The sequence below is a fragment of the Chiloscyllium plagiosum genome, unplaced genomic scaffold (assembly GCF_037043375.1).
Source record: "Chiloscyllium plagiosum isolate Xiang-an unplaced genomic scaffold, Cpla_swu_hap1 HiC_scaffold_29, whole genome shotgun sequence".
Classification (NCBI taxonomy): Eukaryota; Metazoa; Chordata; class Chondrichthyes; order Orectolobiformes; family Hemiscylliidae; genus Chiloscyllium; species Chiloscyllium plagiosum.
This window is the reverse complement of record NW_028270167.1, coordinates 89,298,832-89,324,846: the sequence shown is the minus strand read 5'-3', so window position 1 is coordinate 89,324,846 and position 26,015 is coordinate 89,298,832. Positions and strand designations below refer to the sequence as shown.

The following is a 26,015-nucleotide window of genomic DNA, read 5'->3' as shown; positions in this document are numbered from 1 at the left end:
CTCTTCATCTCCCCGCGGGCCCCGGGAGATTACACCCTCCACGAGCCCCCGCCTGGGCTCGCCTCTCTGACCCGACACAGACGGGCTGTTGACCCGCTGTTGGATTTCAAGAATTCGGATGGGGTCTGGATTGATGCCATTGGGCAGGCCAGAAATATCCCCGACGAATACAAGCTGGCGGATGAGATTGCTGCGGGTTTTGAAAGTCTTCCCCTTTTTTCCGCCATTTTCCCGATCACGGTTAATAAAAACGTTAACAGAATCAACCTTCTCCACTACAATATGCACAGGCTTACCAACCTAACCCAGGATGCAGTTGACGCCATCCATGAACAGCTTGCACAGTCCTCCCTCATGACCTTACAAAATAGGATGGCTTTGGACATGTTACTTGCCGAAAAAGGAGGTGTTTGTGCACTGTTTGGGACCATGTGCTGTACAGCCACATGAAACAACACAGGCCCAGATGGCAAACTCACTAAGACCCTGGTGAAGCTCCGAACCCTGGCTGCTGAGCTGAAGCACCAATCGGGGGTCAAAGATCCAGTCGTCGACTGGCTGAACGCCACTTTTGGGAGATGGGAGACTCTGCTAGGGCAGCTGGCCATGGGGGTGTGCATCTCGGTAGCTATTCTTGTCACTTGCGGGTGTTGCTGCATTCCGTGTATCAGGACACTGGTAACATGCACTATTGATCGTGCCCTATCAGGAACAGATGCCTCCTCGCCCGCATACCAGGCGGTGATGCTGGACCGGCCTCCAGCTGAAACTGACAAGCGAGAGGGTACGCTCGAAAACCCGCACACGTTACATGCGACATCACGGGTAATGAGTCACAGGACTATCTACGACTTTCCCCTGTAATCCTAGTGCCCGATTCCCTCACGTTCACCCGGGTGTGGGTACTGTATTCCACAGACCCCGGGCTGTGTCATCTATCTGTTTAAATCGGGAACTCACCCGGCTTTTACCTCAAGGGGCCCTTGCTGTCTACTCAGCCGACGGCCTGTGGTGAAATTGATAGAGTTCTAGGTAATCACTTTTCAAGTGCCTTTAATATGTTTAAAACAGCTGGCGGGCTGCGGGGGAACTCCTGCTGATTCGAGTACTGAAATCCTAGAAAGTTTACTCAGCTAACAGCCGGATTGCCTCTGCGTGGGGGTAATTGCTTGTGGGCAGGTCCTTGCGGTTTATAATGATTTTCTTTTCAAGTGGGGGCAGATCCTTGCGGTTTATAATGATTTTTTTTTCAAGTGGGGGGCGGGTCCTTGCGGTTTATAATGATTTTGTTTTCTCTCTTGGATAGATGCAGATGCTGCAGTTTGCGTGCATGTCCGTTCCCGGTAGACGGGGACTATCATTAATGTACGGCAATTCACACTGCTCATGGTGACAGGTCTATTTCAGGTTCGTCTATTTCCGTAGGTACGGGGTTCCAATAGGTGTGGGCTTATGCTTCTTTTTTCCCCTACTACTACCCAATACTATCCCTTCTCCCTCAGTGTGGCATCTGCTGTTCAAAAAAAAAAGCCCTTCCATGTTAGTTTTGCCCACCTACATTGGCAGCACTTTGACTTATACTGTACGCTGCAATCAGGGGCCGAGAAGTACTGTATGCCCCGGAATTCAACTGCTGATCCCACCAGTGACTACTACACTGCAATCGGAGGTCCTACGTGGGTTTGGATCGGATTGCCACTGCCCGGGTCTGTCCTCAGCGGCAACTAGATGGAGGTTGCTGTCCGTTACTGACTGGAGGTTATCCAGTGGCAGAAGAGTCTCCTCGGGCACGGGTCAGCCTGGCACAGGTGCAATTGCGCTGTGCACTCGGAGGAGATTGCCTCCGACCACATGGCCTGCAGTACATACATCAGACGCCTGGACGGGCCTGCAGGCCTGTGAACCATTCTGGCCGGCGCGAAGGCCGGGGCACAGTACACTGTTCCAATCGGTTTCCGATCGCTGGCGTGTACCTGACTGCGGGCAGTATGCCCTTACATTTTCCCGTTTGTTTTAAATTAAAACAAACACAAGACAAAACACACACCACCGTAGCGAATGGGCATTTACACTTGGGACTTTTTTTTTGGACAGCAAACGTGGCACCCGATGTAGTTTACTTTCCCCCCTTCCGGCCCTCTTACGTTCGTTACTGTTTACATGGGCTGGTGTGGCCTCAGTAGAGGCCAAGGGTGGGAATGTTGGGGAGATTTCACTGGGGTGTTTAATGTAGGGCTAGGGAGGGTGACACTAGTTCTGCAACAGACACTTCTAGCCCTGAAATTGTTAACAACAGCCAAGCGAGCTGCTGCTGGCGACTGCATGACTACCTAGCTGGAGCTTGTAAGGGATATGCATAATGTTAATTAAATCTTGGAGCCTGTAAATACCAGCCAGTATCAATTGCCCCATCGAAACTCGGGATTAATAAAGAAACCTATCGGAATCTGTAACTGTTAGACAAGTGTGAATTGCTCTATCGGAACCTGTAACTGTTGAGTGTGAATGGCTCTATTTAAGTCTAAAGTTGATAAGTGTAATTGTCAATATAGTTAAACTGAAACTATTGAAAATGGCTAGCCTGTCAGACGCATAGTAATTCCTTGAAACAATGAACTATTGAATACGGGATCGGAACCGCTCCCGGGGATGGCTGAGCCATTGTCAAGCACAGCAGGAGCTGGACAGGCACTTCGATACGGCCAATAGGAGGACGGATCCCCAGCGCGCGCAGATGAATGGACCAATGGGGAAGGCGAACTGACCGGGGACTCCAGGCAGCGCGAAGGAGAATTGTGTCAAGTTTGAACGAGAAGACAGAACGCCTTCTCCAACGAATGCATGCTTGTAGATTCGTTGTACCAGTTAAGATTCTGTGAATAAACTGCTGTTTGCGTCTATCCATAGTTGCCAGTCTCTCCTTCCAAAAGAACACGCAAAGACGGGACCCCGCGGGTCCGTCTTAACAAATTGAAGATATCTATTCGGAATGGACGAGTTCGACCGAAGACTGTGTTTTCAGTGATGTCCAAAGCAGGCCAGGCCGCGAAAGCAAATGCCTATATTGCCGGTGCTCATAACCACGGCGGCTGTTCATTTTCTGCTTCATGTCGATCGCACGATATTCTGAAGTATTTCCTTCTGTTGCAAAGCTTTTCAACAAAAAAAGCATTTACTTTCCCGAACGCACATAATCGACTTAACCATTTGCTCTGATATCCAAAATTAAGCACAATGTCCGGACGCATGCAATTTCAATCGCAATGCCACCAGCTCAGCTGCAGCTTGTCATGTTGACAAATATCGTCTGGAGAAACGTACCTTCAACGATCGCTCACTGTTCTTCTGGATATTCACAGACTTTTGGAGTCAGGGTTATGTGCTGCTGATAAACTGCTAAGAACCTTATGCCAAATGCATTTGAATTGCAATCTAACAGTGGGATTCTTTCTGCTCCCGAACGACGCAGTTGCTTTGGTGTCAGCAACAGCTCAGAAGCCAATAGCACGTTTTGCTCAATCACTCATGTTGCTTATGCAATCTTCGTTTGACAGCATATTTAGCAAGTTATCACGCCTTCCTGCAGCATTTGTCAGCGACAGATCAGCTGCTAAGATGATTGCTTCAGACAGCATGCTACATCCTACATTTGAAAATGGAACATGTGCAAACGTTTAAAGGCTGAACACTCACTCACTATTTTGACTGACGCGTCAGAGGCTGGGGGCGGATCTTATGGAGGCTTTTCAATCATGAGGGGCATGAATCGGGTAAATAGACACGTTCCTTTCGCTCAGGTGTGGCAGTGCAGAACTAGAGGGGAGAAATCTGGTGTGGGAGGGCGAGAATTGGAAAGGCAGTGTTGGGCAATGGCTGCGCGCAGAGGGTGGTGTGTTTCTGGAACAAGTTGCCAAACGAGCAGGTGATGGATGGTATAACTCCAATACTTTTAAGGAATCTTAACGTTTATTTGAATAGGAAGGGTTAAGAGAGACAAGGGTCAAGTGCATGCAATCGCGGCTGGATCAATTGAAGATATTTGTTCGGAATGGACGAGTTCGACCGACGAATGTGTTTTCAGTGCTGTCCATATCTAATGAGCTCTATGATAGTGCAGGTGAAATGATAAAAAAAGATAAATAAAATCAATGAATAAAATTGTCTCAAGTTGTTGAATTCAAACAACTTCAGGTTTTTTTTTCAGTTATTTTATTTATCTTTTTTATTTGTGTTTTTTTCATTGTTCTGTAACTCTTATTTCTTGATTGTCTCTCTTTCTCTCGCTCCCCTCTCTCTCAATATCTTTTTCCTTTCCTCTTCCCGCTTTGCTACCCTTCTCCCCTGTTTTCCATTTTGTCTCAGCTTCACCCATCTCCCACATATTTTGTCATAGAGCACTGGCTACAGCCTGTGTCATTCAAGGCTCCTAATCTCCCTTAGATCTCTCCATGCACTCTCCTTCTCACCTTTGCATCTGAGGCCCTGACTCACCATCTCTCAGCCTGGTGTAAACAGCTCCCTAATTCTCCCCCTTTTTTATCTTTAACAAAGGATCAGTTAGACTCGAAACGTCAGCTCTTTTCTCTCCTGGCAGATGGTGCCAGACCTGCTGAGACTTTCCAGCATTTTCTCTTTTGGTTTCAGATTCCAGCATCCGCAGTAATTTTATTTTATGAATGGCTCTATGATATTGCTGGTGTCATGATAACTCCAGCTTCGATGCATGAGAGGTGAGCAAGCGAATGAATTCCTCTGGAAGTCGCGTGACAAGTATTAATAGAGATCAAGGAAAATAACATGAACGAATCTTTGATTTGAATTGAAGCCTGAACTCTGGTTCTGCTCCGAGACTGTGCCAGGTCTGCTTAATACTGTATATATTTCATGATTTGCATTTGTTTGTGAAAACAATTAAGACTGATTGATTAGCTGCAGACAACATCCAGCAGTCATCATGGGTACGGCGATCAAGTCGTGCGTCTATCCCTGTCAATTTTTTTATTGCGCAGGTGAGGCTTCCTGTTTCGTGGTTTGGTGGAGCACGTTGTTTGGAAAAGTAGCAACGCAGCTGAGATCCGGCATGGGACCAGCGGGTTGATGTTCCATGACAGCGATGTTCGCCTTTCAAATGAATACACATCTCAACCGACCATGTGACAACCTCTTGCAGACGGTGAAAGTAAAAGCCACGGCGAACACTGACACAGCCCTGCTAACGACGGAAGCGCCTCACATGGTTAGTGCGGGGATTGAACCCACGACCTTGGCGTTATTAGCACCACGCTCTAACCAGCTGAGCTAACTGACCAACGCAGCCCAGGCCGCGCAAGCAAATGCCTATATTGCCGGTGCTCACAACCACGGCGGCTGTTCATTTTCTGCTTCATGTCGATCGCACGATATTCTGAAGTATTTCCTTTCGTTGCAAAGGTTTTCATCAAGAAAAGCATTTACTTTTCCGAACGCGCATACTCGACTTAACCATTTGCTCTGATATTCAAAATTAAGCACAATGTCCGGACGCATGTAATTTCAATCGCAATGCCACCAGCTCAGCTGCAGGTTGTCATGTTGACAAATATCGTCTGGAGAAACGTACCTTCACCGATCGCTCACTGTTCTTCTGGATACTCACAGACTTTTGGAGTCAGGGTTATGTGCTGCTGCTACGAACCTTATGCCAAATGCATTTGAATTATAATCTAGCAGTGGGATTCTTTCTGCTCCGGAATGACGCAGTTGCAACAGCTCAGAAGCCAATTGCACGTTTTGCTCAATCACTCATGTTGCTTATGCAATCTTCGTTTGACAGCATATTTAGCAAGTTATCACGCCTTCCTGCAGCGTTCGTCAGTGACAGATCAGATGCTAAGATAATTGCTTCAGACAGCATGCTACATCCTACATTTGAAAATGGAAAAGTGTGCAAACGTTTACATTCTGAACACTCTCTCACTATTTTGCCTGGCGCGTCAGAGGCTGGGAGCGGATCTTATGGAGGCTTTTCAAACATGAGGGGCATGAATCGGGTAAATAGACAAGTTCCTTTCGCTCAGGTGTGGCAGTGCAGAACTAGAGGGGAGAAATCTGGTGTGGGAGGGCGAGATTTGGAATGGCAGTGATGGGCAATGGCTGCGCTAGAGGGTGGTGCGTTTCTGTAATAAGTTGCCGGATGAGCTTGTTATGGATGGTGTAATTCAAATACTTTTATGGAATCTTAACGTGTATTTGAATAGGAAGGGTTTAGAGAGACATGGGTCAAGTGCATGCAATCGCGGCTGGATGTATTGAGGATATCTTTTCGATGTGGACGACTTGGTCCGAAGTTTGTGGTTTCCATGCTGTCGATATCTAATGGCTCTATGATATTGCTGCACACGGTGCGACCAGGTCAGATGTTAATTTGGTAACTCCAGAGCCGATGCATGAAGGTTCGCAAGCGAATTCATTCCCCTGGAGTTCATGTGAAAAGTGTTGATAGAAATCCTGCAAATAAAGTGAATGAATCTTTGATTTGAATTGAACCCAGATCGCTGTTTCTCGTCCGAGTCTGTGCCAGGTCTGCTTCATAGTGCATACATTTCATGTTTTGCATTTGAATTCTCCTAACTCTGTTTTCCAAATCTATCTCATGCCCGCTTTTTGCCTTTCTGATTTCCTTCTTCAGTGGACTCCGACTGCCTTTGTCCATGTCCAAGGATTCATTCGATCTATCTTGTCTATACCTGACGTATGCTACCTTCGCTTTGATAACCAAACCCTAGATTTCTCTAATCATCTAGCTTACCCTACACCTACCAACCATTCTTCCCAACCTGCCAGGAATATGCTGTCTCTGGACTCTCGCTATCTCATTTCTGAAGGCTTCCCATTTTCCAGCCATTGAAAGTTCGTGCCTAATACCGTCATAATTAGCCTTCCTCCAGTTTACAACTTCAACTCTTATATCTGGCCTACCCTTTTCCACCACTATTTTAAAGCTAATAATATTATGCTTGCTGTCCCCAAAGTGCTCCCACACTGAAATCCTAGTCGCTTGTCATGCCTTATTTCCCAAGAGTAGTTCAAGTTTTGCACCTTCTGTAATACGTGCATCCACATATTTAATTAAAAAAAATTCTTATACACACATAACAAATTCCTCTCCATTTAAACCATTAACACTATGGCAGACCCAATCTATGTTTGGAAAGTTAAAATCCCCAATCATAACTTTCCTATTATTCTTACAGATAACTGATAACTTCTAACAAATCTGTTTCTCAATTTCCCTCTGACGATTAGTGTCTCTGTGGTTCTCAATGCCGCTGTGTGTGTAAGCCTTACTTTATCAGTCTAATTTCCCATTCTGTCTATCTCTCTGTCTCCTGTATGCAATAAGGTAGTTCCTATCTCCATAGACTTCCCAAATGCTAAGTGTCTCGATCATCACCTCATTGAAGATGGGTTGTCTTCCAGAGGATCAAACGTTAATGGAGGCCTGGAGTTTTCAATAAATCCTGCCGCGAGTTAAGGTCACACACTGTGAACAGAGCAGAGTTCAATGGGAGAGCTCCAAACATCGGCTAACATAGTGTGGGATAGATACATTTCTGGAGGTGGAGCAGAGTACAGACACACTCCAAGCTTAATCACTTACCTAATTTAATGTATGTTATAGCAAGACAGTATAAGGAGTTCACAGTCATCAATGCAGGCCTGTACTGTCTTCGTGAGCATCAGTGCAATACAGGTGAAAACAGCGTTCCCAAGAGACGGTGGCAATGCTTCCTGGGATCCTTCTGTTCTGTGTTGCCTCTCTGAAACTATATCTGTGTCACATTTTGTCGACCAGTGTCTTCAATCATTCGAACTCCTATAACAGTTACTATCTTTGTAACCTTCTCGTATCTCTCTTATTCCTCCACATATTTGAAACGTACTCCAAACCATTTCAGTAAATTGTGATTGTCTCCATAGCGTGTCTTATCTCGGTAGCCTTCTCTTCCAGTAAATGGACCAGAAGTAGACCATTCAATCCATCTCGTCCGTGCGAACCAGGTTTCGTAAACTGAATAAGTCGTATTTGCCTGCATTTGGCCCATATCTCTTCAAACCTTCTCCACTCCATATTCCTGCCCAAATGTCTCTCCCATGCTTTAATTGTACTTGTTTCTAACATTTCCTCTGGCTGTTCGTTCCATATATAGAAGATGGAGAATAGAGCATTGAACACTGCAGTGCAATTCAGGGCCTTCGGTCCTCGATGTTGCGCAAAACTGTCAAACTAATCTGATGCCCAATCTGCCCGGTTGTTTTCCATTTTAATCCATTTGTCTGTCCAATGACCATTTAAGTGTCCTTAAAAAATGCCACTGTTGCGGGCAGTCCATTCCACGACCCTACTATGCTGTGAGTAAATAAACTACCTCTGACATCTATCCTATTTCTATCACGCCCCGAACATAAAGCTATGTCCTTCATGCGAGCCACCACCATCCGAGGAAAAAGGATCTCATTGTCCACCCTATCTAACACTCTGATAATCTGATATGTTTCAATTAAGACTCCTCTCAACCTTCTCCTCTCGAATAACAACAGCCTCAAGTCCCTCAGCCTTCCCTCGTAAGACCGTCCCTCCGTACCAGTAAACATCCCAGTAAATGTCCTGTGAACCGTTTCCAAAGCATCCACATCCTTCCTATAATGTGGTGACCAGAACTGTGTGGAATACTCCAACACCAGCCGCACCAGAGATTTGCACAGCTGCAGCGTGTCCTCATGGCTCCGAAACTCAATTCCTCTATGAATAAATCTAAAACAAAGTATATCTTTATGTTTTCTTAACAACCTTATCAACCTGGTTGACAACTTTCTGTGATCTATGTGCATGGACACCGACATCTCTCTGTCTATCTACACTACCAAGACACTTTCACTAGCCGAGTCCTCTGCATTCCTGTTACTCCTTCCAAAGTGAATCACCTCACAGTTTTCCACATTAAACTCAATTTTCCTCCTCTCAGCCCAGCTCTGCAGCTTATCTATGTCCTCCTCGAACCAACAATATCCTTTGACACGATTCACAACTCTGCCGACCTTTGTGTCATCCACAAATTAACTAAACCATCCTTCTCGACACTCATCCCAGTCATTCGTAAAACTCACAAACACCAGTGGCCCCAAATGAGATCCTTGTGGTGCAACATGAGTTACTGTACTCCAGGATGAACATTTCCACTCAACCACAACCCTTAGTCTTCTTTCAGCTAGCTAATTTCTGACCCAAACCGCTAAATCATCCTTAATACCATGCCTTCATATTTTTTGCAACAGACCACTGTGGGGAACTTTATCAAACGCCTTACTAAAATCCATGTTCATCACACCAACTGCTTTATTCTCATCCACTTGTTTCATCGCCTTCTCAAAAAACTTAATAAGTTTCGTGAGGCATGATGTACACTTTACAAAACCGTGTTGACCACCCCTACCTCACATATTCTTTTCTCAATCGTTACAAATCATATCTTACAACTCTTTCCAACACTTTACGCACAACCGAAGTAATGCTCACTGGCCTATAATTGCTAGAGTTGTCTCAACTCCCCTTTTTGAACAATGGAGCAACATTTGCCACCTCCAGCTTTCTGCCACTATTCCTGTAGACAATGACAAAATAATGATCAAAGCCAAGAGCTCAGCAATCTCCTTCCTGGATTCCCAGATAATTATCGGATGAATCCCATCTGCCCGAGGGGTCTTATTTCCTTTCACACGTTCCAAAATTGCTAACAACACCTCGTTGTGAACCTTAGTCCAATCTAGACTGGTAGCCCGTATCTCAATATTCTCCTCGATAACATTGTAATTTTCCATTATGAATGCTGACGAAAAATATTCACATAGTGCTTCAACTATCTCCTCTTACTCCACAAACACACTTCTACTATTATTCTTGATTGGACCTAATCTTACTCGAATCATTCTTTTATTCCTGATATACCGTACGGGTTTTCCTTGATACTATCCACCAATGAATTCCCATGTCCCCTCCTGGCTCTCCTGACCTCTCGCTTTCGGTCTTTCCGAATTAACCTTCATTTCTCACGCACCCTAACTGAGGAATCACATCTAATCCTAACATAAGCCTTCTTCTTCCTCTTGACAAGAGATTCAACATCTTTAGTAAAACATGGTTCCTTCACTCGACAACCTCCTTCCTGCCCGAGAGGTACATACCTATCAAGGACGCGCAATGGCTGTTCCACGAATTAGCTTCGCATTTCAATTGTGCCATGCCCTAGAGTTTCCTTCCACATGCAATGGATTCTAAATCTTGCCTAATCACATCATAATTGCATTTCCCCCAGCTATATCTCATGCTCTTCGGTATATAAACATCCGTTTCCAGCGCTAAAGTAAACAAAACCGAATTGTGGAGATTATCAACAAAGTGCTCACCAACCTTCAAATCTAACAACTGGCCGGGCTCATTCCGCAGTTCCAAATTCAATGTGTCCTCGACACTTATTGGCCTGTCGACATATTGTGTCAGGAATGATGAAATGCAAACAGACTGGAAACGAAACTTGTACAGAAAAACTATGGAACCGGTAGAGATTGCAGTCGAAGCTCAGAATACAGAGGTACTGCAACCCCAAACGCTCATTGATCCAGTTTCTCGAAATTAATTTTGACGTGGTTTTTTACTATTCGGCTCAGATCTGTGATCGGAACCAATGATTCTCTGTCAAACCTATGTCGCTTGGGGAAAAATGTCTTCTGGAAGGCAACGACAAAAATCCGTTGAAATAATGCGTTATAGATTCAAGTTAAAGCTCTACTATCTCTTCATTGGGCTTCTTGCATCTTTTTCAAAACGTGGCAGCTGATTTTGGTGATCAGGTATCGCTTATAGAACATGGAACATTACAGCGCAGTACATGCCCTTTGACCCTCGATGTTGCGTCGCCTTGTCATACTAATCTGAAGGCCATCCCACTTACACAATTCCATGTACGTCCATATGCCTGTCCAATGACGACTTAAGTGCACTTAATCTTGCTGAATCTACTACCGTTGCAGGCAAAGCATTCCATACGCTTACTACTCTCTGAGTAAAGAAGCTACCTCTGACATCTGTCTTTACCGATCTCCCCTCACTTTAAAGTTGTGTCCTCTCGTGTTTGCCGGTCCCATACTTGGAAAAATGAAGTATTAATATTAGATTGGATGAAATCGTAGAAGTGGTTCCTCTCTTCCCATTTATTTCCTCTTGTATTGGCTTTCACCAGTTAAATATCACCCCACTGTTTTAATAAAAAAGCCAATGCGTGTGGGATCTCCTTCGTGCTGTCCAAATGATAGACCTGCTTCTGCTCACTTGCAACTTCATTCTGATACCTGCTTCACAAAATATCTGAATATGTGGTCACTTAACGGTAAAGGATCTGAGCAGGTTACAAAATAGTATGACAAACTCTTCAACTGCTGCAAACCAAGGGTGCCACGTTCACTATTCAGAATAACACTTAATATTTCCGCTCGTCCACAATTTCTCGAAGTGATAATACTTTTACTAGCTTTGTTACTTTAAATTATTGTGTGTTGTGTCTCTGTGCATGTGGTTTGTTTCTATTTATCTCTGTTCCTCAGTGGCTTGCAATTCTTGCTGTATCGCCCCCAAGTCAATGTAATGCTGCCATTCCTCCCTCTCCACATGGGCTTTGTTGCTGGTTTTCCTCTGAGATCAGTGCAAAACTCTCCAAGTTAATTGTAAGCCCTATACGTTTTTGTGATGTTTCACCCCTGCAATCTGGGGTGCTGCTTAGAAATTTGAGTATTGATGGAAAAACATTGAAACCTTTACTGATCAGGATATTTTCAACGGTAGCAACACAAAGGTAGAAAACGTTCAAACTACATCGGCAATGAGTGCTGATTGGAAAAAGCACAGAGAATGGACGAGAACTGCGAAGCCTTGTGGTTTGTTTTGATTCAACCAAGCGACAGTTTCCATTCTCAGTTTTATTTGGCTGGACAATGCCTTGACTAATCAGTCAACCTACCCTTTTAAAATTTAACAACGTTAAGCTGTCAATTGCCCATCAATCATGATGCACTTTCCGATCCATCAGAACTCTTTTCTTGTACAGTGTAAAATATTGTTCCCCTTTATGTCGATATTCCTGCAGTTTTCCTTATGAAAGTAAGATTAAAAAAAAACTAGAAAAATACTTTTGCTATTTTAAAGTAATACTCAATGTATGTATTTGAATATTGGAACACTTTGCAAATGGAATATCCAACATACAGCTGATATGAGTAAAACGGAATCTATATTTAGGACTCGAAATGGTTTAACCCCCTGAAAAACCTATCCTGTTTTCGACATCCGCTTTGACCATTGCATCAGTCTGGATGTTGGAAGATATTTTTCGCAAATTGATCATTTCTGTTAACTGCTGTTTAATATATTGCTGAAACTTTGGAAATTGCACTTTATTCCATTCATAAAACGACGATATTTTGTGAAATCATGAGATATGCACAATGCAAAAGCAATTGTCATTTAAAGTTGCTTGGACAAGGCTGGTAAACTTAAATTTGTATTTATCGAGATAGGACTGAGATTTTAAGTGGCTCACTGCCATCTAATGTTTTAAATTTAAAATTATGTATTTCTTCAAATTCTTCATGGCCATGATCCGCGCACCGTCTTCTACCTTTTATACAAAAACTCTGTTCTTTGGTTCTCTAATTGTTGTATTTCTTCCTTTTGTCCATGTTGATGACCGAGCCCCCTTAATTGGCTTTATTCTATTGATCACTTCCTCAGATGACCTCTGGAAATCATTCGCTCTTTTTGAAAGCCTGCTTAAAAACCTTGTTTCACGTGTCTAGTCATCTATCCTAACTCTTCTGGTACATGCCACGAACTTTCTCCTGTTTGACAATCAGTACATCATTTCCCGTTAAAGCGCCTCATAAATATGAAAATTTAATGCCCACTTTGGCAGATTTAATTCATGCCAATTGGAATGTATCTGCGAAGCCTCTAGCTAAACTGAAGCAGGAAACAGCTTTAACCAGTGCACACATCTTAATCCTAAAATATTGCTGCTTCTCATTAGCTTTTCAAATGCACTGATCCATTCGAAATTGTGGATGGGACATTGACATTCAGAAAAAAAATTGTTTCTGATGGATGGAAATGGTTGTTTCTGCACTTCTTCCATTTTTATTGATCTCAGCCCAAGTCACAGTTCTGAATTTCAGACTAAGTCAAGACTGTTTTTGTTGAACTTTATCAATTCTGACCAGTTTGCGACACTTACATGTTGTTGTATATTGGAAGCAGGTTTAAACTAATCAGACAGGGTTATATCAGACCTGTAGGGACATGCTGCAAGATCATTAGGTGGATAATAGGTTGTAAAATTTCAAGGGAAGGCAAGAGTCAAGATTAGAGTGGTGCTGGAAAAGTACACCAGATAAGGTAACATCGGAGGAGCCGGAAAATCAAAGCTTTGGCAAGAGCCCTTCATCAGGAATGGTCAAGGCTGCTCATCAGATGCCACCTGACCTGCTCTGTTTTTCCGGAATCACTCTAATCCTGACTCTAATCTCCGGCAACTGCAGTCCACACTTTCACCTAAGGGAAGGAAGGAGTTGCAGTACCTCATTATCTTTCCATCTAAATGGTATTTTATTGATTTCAAAACAGGGAAAGGATGGCCACTCAGTTGTCCAATGTGGAATCTGTTCCCACCAATGCTAGCATTTTATCAGTAGTAGGTGGATCCTGCATTGTGTGGGATACCACATCCCGAATGCTGGAGGCACGCCTGCAGACTCAGGATGTCCCACCTTAATAAGATCAAACAGCTAACAGCAGCGTATCCCAACTGCATACTGGAACAGCCTCCTGTCTACGGTCGCGATCATTTCTGGAAGTGGAAATCCAACAAACGAGTAGAAAAGGCCTTGGGAGGCGGAGTGTACAAAATGTTGCCAGGGTTCGCTTGGCAGATTCTACTGAGGCCATTAATGATTCATTTAACATGCCCCCAGTTGGCGCACAGACCTTCACCGAGTGGAAGTGTTGTGAACAAAGCTTTTTCAGTTCTCTCAACCTAAAACTGAAGAGTGGCCATGCGAGAAAAATATTCACGTTCAGTGCTGTGCACTTGAGACTTTTTGTGTGTATTTGTGTGAAAAAAAATATAATTCCTCTCTATGTTGTCAATACTCAATTCATTTCATACAATGGTGATTTATTGTTTATTCATTTGTGTGACTTGGCCGTCGCTGGCTCGCCAGAATTGATAGTCCATCCCTATTTGCCCTTGAGAAGTTTGTGGTGAGCTGCCTTCTTGAATTTCTGCAGTCCACTTACTATGGGCTGACCCATAATGCCAGGAGAGAGGGAATTTCAATGTTTTGATCCAACGATGTAATGGAATGGCGACATATCTCCAATCGGGATGGTGAGTGGCTTGGAGGGGACTTGTAGGTGGTTGTGTTCCCAAGTACCTGCTCCCCTTGTTTTTCTAGATGGAAGTGGTTGCGTGTATGGAAGGTGCTGTCTTGGAACCTTTGGTTAATTTCTGAAGTCCACCTTGCAGACAGTAATAACCATTGCTACTGAATGCTGGTGGTGGAGGGACGGAATGTTTGTGGATATGGTGCCAAACAGGCAGGCAGCTTTGTGTCAAGCTTCTTCAGGGTTGCCGGAGCTGCACCCATCCAAGTAAACAATTGAGGTTTAGTTAAGAAAAAGAAGGAAGCATATGTAATGTATAGACAGGATAGATCGAGTGAATCCTTAAAAGAGTATCAAGGCAGTAGGAGTATACTTAAGATGGAAATCAGGAGGGCAAAGGAGCGGACATGAGATAGCTTTGGTAGATAGAATGAAGGAGACTCAAAGGGTTTTTACAAATTCATTAAGGACAGAAGGGTAACGAGGGAGATAATAGGGTCCCTCAAACATTAACGAGGCGGCTTTTGTGTGGTGCCGCAGGAAATGGTGGAGATGCCATCAGTATTTTGCAACAGTATTTACTGTGGAAAAGGATATAGAAGATATGGAATGTAGGGAAATAGATGGTGACACCTTACAAAATGTCCATATTACAGAAGAGCAAATGCTGGATGTCTTGAAATGCATAAAGTTATGGAGAATCCTGAGAGACAGGATGTGCATGTATTTCAAAAGGCAAGGTATTTTGAGGGATAATCAACGTGACGTGGTGTGTGGGAAATCATGTCTTACAAACTTGATTGTGTTTTTTGAAGAAGTAAGAAAGAGGATTGTTGAGGACAGAGTGGTACATGTGATCAATATGGACTTCAGTAAGATATTTGACAAGATTTCCCAGAGGAGACGGGTCAGCAAGGTTAGATCTTAAATAGAGGGTTAACTAGCTACTTGGATATAGAACTGGCTCAAAGGTCGAAGACAGAGGGTGGTGGTTGAGGGTTGTTTATCAGACTGGAAGCCTGTGACCAGTGGAGTGAAAATAACCCACCACCAATACACTCTGTCATCGATCTTTGAGACAGTTCCGCATCCAAATGGTGAGTGCTCCAGCTATTCCGTGAGATCTAACCTTCCTCACCAGTCTCCCATGGGGAACCTTGCTGAAAGCCTTTCTGAAGTCGATGTAGATAATATCTGCCAATCTGCCCTCATCAATCCCCTTTGTTAGTTCTTCAAAAAAACTCAATCAAGTTTTTGAGACATGATTTCCCACGCATATAACCATGTTGACGATCCCTAATAAGTCCTTGCCTTTCCAATTGCATGTACATCTGGTCCCTCAGGATTCCCTCCAACAACGTGCCTACCATTGACATCAGGCTCTCTGGTCTATAACTCCCTGGTTTGTCCTTACCACCTTTCTTAATCAGTGGCACCACGTTAGTCAACCTTCAGTTTTCGGGCACCTCACCTGCGACTATCGATGATACAGATATCTCAGCAAGTGGCCCAGCAATCACTTCCCTCGCTTCCCAAAGAGTTCTAGGGTCCACCCGATCAGTTCCTGGGTATTTATAACTTTTAAGCATTTCAACACTTCCAGCACTTCCTGCTCTGTAATATGGACATTTTTCAAGGTGTCACCATCTATTTCCCCACATTGCATATCTTCCTTATGCTTTCCGCAGTGGGTACTAGTGCAAAATACTTGTTCAGTATCTGCCCCATCTTCTGTGGCTCCACACAAAGGCCGCCTTGCTGATCTTTGAGGGATCCTATTCTCTCCCGAGATAACCATAATGTATTTGTCAAAGACTTCGGATTCTCCTTAACTCAGTTTGCCATGTGCCCATGTCCCCTTTTTACCTTCCTGATTTCTCACTTATATGCTCCCATGGGGAACCTTGCTGAAAGCCTTCCTGAAGTCCATGTAGATAATATCTGCCAATCTGCCCTCATCAATCCCCTTTGTTAGTTCTTCAAAAAACTCAATCAAGTTTTTGAGACATGATTTCCCACGCATATAACCATGTTGACGATCCCTAATAAGTCCTTGCCTTTCCAATTACATGTACATCTGGTCCCTCAACTGCCTTTATACTCTTCTAGGTATTCACTCAATCTATCCTGTCTATACCTGAATTATGCTTCCTTCTTTTTATTGACAGCCTCTACTTCTGCTCTACCCCATAGAGGAACTGTTTTCTCTGCACCTGTTCTTATCAAAACCTTTCATAATTTTGACCCCTCAGCCTGCTTTTCTTTTCAAGAAAGAAGTGAACAGCACGACCACTCCTCCCTGATATACACACCCATAAATTTGTGAATCACTCTTAAATCTATCTTCATCCTCTACAGTGTTTGTGTGGCCATTCTATAACGTGGCAGCTAGAACTGCAGGCAATACTTTTAATTATAGTCTAAACCATTTTAACAGGGATCTAGCAGGCATGCCTACTTTCAAATCTATCCTTTTAGAGATAAAGTTTATCGCTTTGTTTGCGATTTGATGGTCTTCGTTTCTCTTTGGCAATTCTTTTTAGTGATTGATGTAATCGTGTGAGATCCCTTTGTTTGTCTCTCCCACTTAGACATGCACCGTCCAATAAGTGACCTGCAAATTATTGCGATCAAGATACAGCACGTTACATTCATCTATGTCGAACTTCATTTGCCAATTATTTCACCATATTGTAAATTTATTAATGACCTCCTGTAAATTCTTGCAGTCCTCAGATCTGACTATCTTACCACATTCCCTAACAATTTGATGTCATTGAATTGCTAAATATTTTTATTTTGTGATAATTAGAGACAGTATTTAATTTGCAGTTTTAAATCATTTTGCTATGAGTTTTATGGTTAAGTACTTAGAAAAGTGCAGTAAGTCACATGATAACTGTAACAACTAAATGTAAAATAACGGATGGATTAAAGTTATTACAAATACAGAAATAATTTGTAAGTTCTCGTAACTGCAAGTTCAAAACAGGAAATTAATTTTTACATGAATCATATAGTGGGATTAATCGCACTGCAATTGCATTTCTTTTTTGTTGCAGTATATTTCCCCAGTTTCTGTGCAACTGGCATTAAATTGAAAAGGCACCCATACTCGATTTGACACCAACTGATATTAAAGCAATGACATCATTTATGTAAAATGCAGCATGATTTATGGCGACTCACTTTCGGTTTTAACATCTTCACGGCCACATTCAGTAATATAATAAGAAACTGAATAGGCTGTTTGTTTTCACTGCACCATCAGAGGGTGAGCGGAATAAAATCTTGAGCGGCATAGATATAGTGGATAGACAGGATTTTGTGCTGGGATAAGGGAGTCCAGAAAAGAGGGGTAGGATTAGGAGCAGAGAGGAAATAAATGAAAGGGTCCTAATGGGCAACATTTTATAGCAGAAAATGTTGCATTTATGGGATGATCTGCTAGAGGAAGTGGTGAAGGTTGGTACAATCTACATATGTCACATATCATATCATATCCTCTTTCCCCTCCTGATTTCTCTTTTTAAAAAATGTCCCTACATCACTTATATTCTTCAAGAAATTCAATTGATCTCATTTGTCTATATGTCATAAATATAATTCAAATAGTTCTAAAATAGTTATGGAAAAGATAAGTCTTGTATAAAAGTTAAAGTTTCTCATTGGATCTCTGCAAATTTTGTTAGAATGAAACAAAAAAACATCCAAGAATGGATTAGAGTAAACTGTTTGCAGGTGAAAGGAGAGCCAACAAGTGCGAGGCTTTCAGAAGTGAGATAATGAAAGTTCAGCGGCATTACGTTCCTGTTAGAGTGAAGGTCAGGCTGGTAACAGGAGGAAACAATGGAGAAATAAAGATGCTGATGTTCTGGTTAAGAATAAACATGTGTTATATATTAAAGTCAAAGAGTCATACAAGACCTATCCTTTCTATAAGTATTTTAGAACTATTTGAATTACCGTCACTGGCCCCAAAGTGCTACGCTATGAACACTTCAATCACTTGCCCTGCCTTATATCACAAGAAAAGGACAAGTTTCCCTTTTTTTTATCTGTGGTGGTTGCATCTACATATTAATTAAGAAATCTTTCTTGGGCACATGTAACAAATTCCTCACCATCCACGCCCTTAACATTATGGTGTCCCAATTTATGTTTAGAAGGTTAAAATTCGCCATTTTTACAACTGTATTATTCTTACATCTCAATGAGATCTCTCCACATATTTGATCTTCAATTTCACTCTGACTACTGGGGGGGACTATTACAATTGCATTTCCTTCTTATTTCTGAGTTCCATTTGCTTAGCTTTACTTTACAATCCCTCAGAAATATCCTCTCTTAGTACAGCAGTACTATCTCATGACAGGGAATCAACTGACGGGAAGCGTCGTCTCGCTCTTCCGACTTCCTTTGATGGTGTGAATTGCCCTTACGAGACTCTGTGTATAAATTACTCTATTTATCCTTCATAACTGAAAATAAAAACATAATAGGTGACTTGGTGATGGGAAATATAAAGGTACATTGTGCGTCAGGCAAATTCTGGATATAACACATAATAGAAGAAAAACTCCGTTCTCTCTGCTCAGGTCTTGCCTGGGCTGCTGTACCTTCAGAGTATTTCCTATTTGCTTTTTCGATGAAATCAAATTCATCTCATTTGCTCTTTTGTTGTAGTCAACCATTTATTACAAGAAGTTTGCCTTTTCAGGATATACGTTGCCTTTTCGTGTACATTCTCGGAGTTCAAAGTTTGGAGTATTTGTTGTTACAACCTCTGCCTCGGTCCATGAGGCACAATTAAAGAAGAAAAATGAATAACAATTTAAGGTTAAATATTATGATGTTGGAAGAACAAGGTAGAATTTCAATTTTTTACAGATGCTGCAGGGAAAATAGCAACAGTTCCAGTAACGACCTCCTTGTATCAGATATATCTCAGTCTCATCGAACTGTGAGGTGCTTCTTTGTTTTGTGATGAACTCAGGAGAACATATAACAGTAAAGTTGTAAATCCAAAGGTGAGTAGGAGTAGATAATCATCCGTGTATGTGTGCTCAAATCAGGGAATGTACCATGACATGTCGACAGAAGAACAAATAAACGCCAACTTCATAAAGAGTGCTGCAGACAACAAGCACAAATGAATTATGTTAAATTGAAATAAAACAAAGTTAAAAATCACGCAACACCAGGTTATAGTCTACCAGGTTATAGTCTAACAGCTTTAATTGGAAGCACACTAGCTTTCGGTGCGACGTTACTTCATCAGGTGATAGTGGAGGGCTCAATCCTAACACAGAATTGATAGCAATAATTTACAGTGTGATGTAACTGTAATTATACATTGAAAAATTGATTGTCTGTTAAGCCTTTCATCAGTTAGAATACAGTGATACTTCCACTTCTTTCATGTATAAATAACAAAACCTTTTTTTAAGTTGCATTCTCGGGTTAGCTGTTAATAATGGTGATAGCTAGACAATATGTTGAAAGTGTTGGATCCCTGTGTTCTTTGTCTATGCCATGATGTTTAGATTGATTCTAATGTAAAAAGTGACATAACAGAGTTTTACATAAATTCATGCAGTTTTTGTGCTCAGACTAGTGCTTGTCCGTAGGGGATGGCTGGTTCGAACAAGACGTCTTCTCTATGCAGAATCTCCAATGAACGTTGTACACCAGGTACATTGATGACATTTTCTTCCTCTGGACCCATGGCGACGAGTCACTGATAAAACTACACAATGACATCAACAAGTTTCATCCCACCGTCAAACACACCATGGACTACTATCGACTGTCTGTCTCATTCTTGGACACATGCGTCTCCATCAAGGATGGGCACCACAGCACCACACTCTACCACAAACCCACAGACAACCTCACAATGCTACACTTCTCCAGCTTCCAAGCAAAACATATTAAAACAGCCATCCCTTTTGGACAAGCCCGACGCATACACTGGATCTGCTCAGATGAGGAGGAACGTGACGGACACCTGGAAGTACTCAAGGATGCCCTCACAAGAACGGAGTACAATGCCCAACTCATCGACCGCCAGTTCCGACGTGCCACAGTAAGGAACCGTAATGACCTCCTTTGGAGACAGATACGTGCTGCAACCGACAGGGTACCCTTCGTTGTTCAGTATTTCACAGGAGCTGAAAAATTACGCCATGTTCTTCGTGACCTGCAACACATTATCAATGAGAATGAGCACCTCACCAAGACCTTCCCCACACCTCCACTACTTTCCCTTAAACAAACGCCAAGCTTCAAACAGATAGTTGTTCGTAGCAAGCTGCCCGGCTCTCAGGACAACTGCATACAATCCTGTCACGGTAGATGCAGCAAGATGTGTCAGAGTCTGGACATAGATACCATTATTACGCGTGGGGACACCTCCCCCCTTGTACATGGCAGGTACTCATGTGACTCAGCCAACGTTGTCTATCTTATACGTTGCAGGCAAGGTTGCCCGGAGGCATGGTACATTCGGGAAACGGAGCAAAGGCTACGAAAACGGATGAATGGGCACCGCACAACAATAAACAGACAGGAGGGTTCCCTCCCAGTTGGGGAGCACTTCAGTGGTCCAGGACATTCAGCCTCCGGCCTTCGGGTGACCATCCTTCAAGGTGGACTTCGGGACAGGCAGCAGAGAATAGTGGCCGAGCAGAGGCTGACAGCTAAGTTCGGTATCCATGGGGAGGGTCTCAACCAGGTCGTTAGGTTCATGTCACATTACAGGTGACCACCATTGCACTATACACACACACACACACACACACATTCTCCTACACGCAGACACTCTCTCTCACACAGAAGCACTCCTATACACACATACACACAGGCGCGCACAAAGACACCCCCACACACCCTTACAGACAAACACTCCTACACTCACACATGCACCCCTCACAGACTTAAGACACTCTGCACTCACTACACACACATACACTTTCTCATACTCACAACCGACAACCCAAGCACACACACACACACACAGACAAACACCCACATGCACACATATATTTTGTGGGGTGAGTTTGTACTTGCAGGGTACATTGTACTTTGCTCAAAAACTGCATGCATCCATGTAGAAATCTGAGCTCAAAAACTGCATGAAATTATGTAAAACTCAGTTATCTCACTTTTTTAGATTAGAATCAATCTATACATCATGGCACAGATGGAGAACAGAGGGGGGCAACACCTTCGACATATTGTCTAGCTATCACCATTGCTAACAGCTAACCCGAGAATGCAACTTTAAAAAAAAGGATTTGTGATTTTCATATGAAAGAAGTGAAAGTATCACTGTATTCTTCCTGATGAAAGGCTTAACAGACAATCAATTTTTCAATGTATAATTACAGTTACATCACACTGTAAATTTTTGCAATAAATTCTGTGTGAGGATTGAGCCCTCCACCATCACCTGATGAAGGAGCGTCGCTCCGAACGCTAGTGTGCTTCCCATTAAACCTGTTGGACTATAACCTGGTGTTGTGATTTTTAACTTTGTACACCCCAGTCCAACACCGGCATCTCCAAATCATGAAATAAAACAGTTGGTTGTTCACCTGGAATATTGCATACAGTTTCAAGTGCTACATTTCTGAAAAAAAAGTAAAGTCATGAGATAGGGTGAATGACTGACTCGCAAAAGTCTTCCTGGGATGATCCATCTCACCGACTTCGAGAAATTAGGATTGCTTTCTGGTGAACAAGAATTTTCATTTTGATTGAACCCTTAAATCCCTGATACATTTTGGTGGATTCGCTTTGGACGAACTGTTCTCGCTGAATACGAATTCAGAGCATTCAGGCACTTTATACGTATAATTGGCAATCGAAACATCACAAAAGAAGATAAGGTGAAACTTACTTGAATGCAGCGAATGCTTGAGATATTTTCTGCTCCTGTAAAGTGTGCAGCGGACTCAGGATTAATTATGACATTCAAGGTGAATTCGCATTTCGCCTGGCCTGATGCTTTTAAACAGCAATTGTGATTGATCAGCAATGATGCGATTCTAAGTTACACAGTAAACATAAAAATTTGTCCTGGCGTCTTCCAAACTTACTACCGCTTCACAATTTCTATGCTTTGCACCCTATCATTTCCCATTTTCACTTCCACTCCTTCGATGATCCTCTGTGTTTATTTTAGACATTTTGCATCAGTAACAATTCAATTTGCAATGTAAGTATGCGACTAATGTTCTAATGGCTTAGCGAGACTCTCTGTGTGTGAATACTTTCACACAGTGAACAATTCATTTAAAATTTGAGAATGCATACGTGTGTAAATGTATATATTAATGTTGATCATTCTCTCTTGCAGAGGTATAAATTTCATGCTTACCGATGAAATGATAAATTAAAATACATGGGAAAGCTTCGTTTTTTGAATTTCTTATCTGGCCTCGAGTAATTCGAGTTTTGGGTGTTCTAGAGCGACCAAGATATCAGATGTAGCGGAGTCAAATCTAAATTGATGGATTATTTGAAATATATGTATTTCAATTGCTTTCATAAGGGATTAATACTACATATATTGCTCCCAGAAATAATAAACTATGACTAGTAGAGACGTCTTCAGAGTCTATAGACAAGATTGGATTCAGACTCTGTGACCAGTTGAAATGATTGGTGCTGAATTCTGCCTATACATCTGATTTCTACCTAGCCTGATCCAAATCAAGGTGTGATTTATAATTTTTGTGGGTTTCTGTTCTGTAATATTCCTATCTAAGACATATCTGAGTCTCACTTAATGGGATTTGAGAGGTGTGGTGTGTCAAATAGATCCTAGAATGTATGCTCCACGAGTCATATGTGTGCGAGAAACTCCAGTTGAGAGAATCCTCCGAACGTTTTTCCGTGTGTTGTGCCTGCATGTCTGACTGAAAGTTGACATTTTTGACTGATAAACGTTTAATTGGACATCTGGGTGCCGATTTATGCATTAATAAACCAGCCTGCCCCGACATTGGGAGTACTTTTAGTTTAACCAGACTAATTTCCTCATTCATTTGCCTGCCTCTCATAGATTTGTGTGAGCAAAGTTCCTGATTTTTATTATTATGTGACTCGTGGGCGTGACGATTTTTGCTTAAGAGGACATGGTCTCTCATCATTCTGCCTCTGGAGAATTCCGTAAGACAGACAGTGTGAAAAATGCAATTATATGAGTGGTACACATGGTGGCGCAGAATTAACCTAAATAACTGTATGAAACACAACTAGACAAGTCAAGTGAAAGGTGTTTGCTGGGAAGGGAGTGGAATGTGTAAACTTGGGAAAATGTATTTTTTACGTATTTGCCTCGAAGAAAGAAGTAAGCATACTCAAAGTTAGTGCATATTCCTTCAAGATTTATTAACCATTTCAGAAGCATTTTTTATCGAAAAGCTTATGTTAAACTTAATAGAAGTGAATATAATGACTAGATGCTACATTGAGACGAGATCGATTGCACAATGAGCCGTGAATTTTATGTACATCTGTAGCAATCGCCAGAAAGAGAATGAAAAGGCTCAGCATATAAGGGTGGCATCCATTCTGAATACGGAACAAGTTAAAAAAAAATGCATTCAAACAACTGGGAAGCTACAAATTATTCCAACTATAATCATCTCGAAGATATCTAAGTGAAAACGAAAGGACATCAATATTTATCTCAGTTACACACTGACAAACTGAAGTGATCTCACTATTCGAGTCAGCAACAGGACAGATAGTAGATTGGGAATTCAGAAGCCTGAATAAACAGATGAGGAAAATCTACAGTGTCCACAACTCATTCACTTAACCTGGAAAAGAGAGATAAAGTCATGATGCAGATGTTTATTATCAGATGCATTCAGGTTCTGAGTTGTATTCAGTGGCACACTTCTATATTTCACAAAACATCTTTGGCTGCTTGCTGTGTGAATTATTTGATTATAATCACCTTCACCAGAGTGACGGCAGCTCTGTAGAAAATACTCAGGAAGAACAGGGTGATGAACATGGAAGCAGTTTTCCAGATGTTGCCATTATCATCCTCATAGTCTTCAATCCAAGTATGATCTATTGAATCTATGAATATAAAGCTGAGAGAACATGATCAGATTGTTTATTAATGCTGACCGATCTATCTGCATTTTAGAATTGTAATTAGAAGCCGTTACATCTTCTTTAGGCAGTCAGGTATTTCTCAATTTTGACTCTCTATCTGCATGTATTAATGCATTGTTGATTCTCAGCAAGAACTAACTAATATTAACTGCACATTTTCTCCTTACTGTCCGTGTCAGAACTTTGTCTTTTAATCTATTATTGAAGAAAATTATCATTTGAGGGATACTTATTGAGAACAATTATTTTAATTTTATCATTATATTTTAAATATGTGCTGTGACCGCAGTTTAGTTTAAGATTTTGTCCATTACTGGATAAAAGTTCATATGTGATTCTCATCTTCATGATATATTGGTGACCAATTGCTTGGCATCTCATGAATGTAAATTACATCCACAGTATGAAAAAGGTTTCATATTTTTGTTTGTAGGATATATATATTTAGGAATCAGTTTTTGTGCATGGCGCTCTTAATTTATTTTTTCTATGGCTTCATGTGTATATTTTCCCTTGTGTTTGTGGATGTGGTAATGGGTGTCTCTTGCATTGCACTTGCCCACTTTGGAGTGTGTGTATGAATAAACATACTCATGTTCTTTACTACTGATGTGCTCACATGCTTTTTGTATTCAAATCTTGTTCCCTTCACGACGTGTAAACATCATCATGCTAAACTGGCACTTCGTTGACGCCTACGTCTATCTTTTAACATCCTTGTGAGTGTTTACTTTTCGTTATGCCATCCTACCAATAGACAGCAGGATCTGTCTATTTCAGGTCCTACCTACATTCTGTTATTTTCATCTTTGTCCTCAATAAATGTGTGCATGCAACGCCATGTTTGGTGGACGTTTATGTTTGCGTGATGATCTCTGTTTGTGTGGCAATCTATCCTAAACCATTGCCTGATGTGCTTGTTTGTGTTATTGTGTGTGAATGCTTGCTGATGCTTGTGCCATTCTCCTTGTTTAATAAACGCCCCATTATTTACACGTCTGCGTGTACGACTCGGAATTTATGTGTGTGTGTGACCATGTATAAGTGCTGATCAAAGTGGTTTCAAAATAAAATAAGCTGCCTCTGCAATCATACGTTTGTGATTATGGAAATTAAGAACTAATATTTATTTTAACCTGTGCTCATAAGTGCCTGTGTGTGCCTCCACGTGGGAAGACAATTTTCAGATGTTGTGTCTGTGTGTGTATGAATGTATGTACATAAGCATTATGCTGCATGAATAGAAATGCAGTCATGTTCATTTGTGTATTAATGTGCGTCTATGCTTTTCATAGTAATGTGTGGATATCCTTGTTCATTTGTGCATGTGCTATTTTTTCTGTGAATATGCGTTGTTCTGGGGGCTAGATGAGTGTTCAAGTACCATTTGCATGTGTAGCTGTGTGTA

General features: G+C 41.9%; 1 non-coding gene and 1 pseudogene across 1 annotated transcript; one reads left to right on the top strand and one right to left on the bottom strand.

The window, feature by feature from the left end:
• Positions 1–606: 606 nt before the first annotated feature.
• Positions 607–21,233, top strand: LOC148142428 (uncharacterized; annotated as a pseudogene).
• trnai-aau (transfer RNA isoleucine (anticodon AAU)) lies at positions 5,235–5,308 on the bottom strand. The gene has a single exon. It is a non-coding gene; the product is annotated as a tRNA-Ile (tRNA).
• Positions 21,234–26,015: the final 4,782 nt, after the last annotated feature.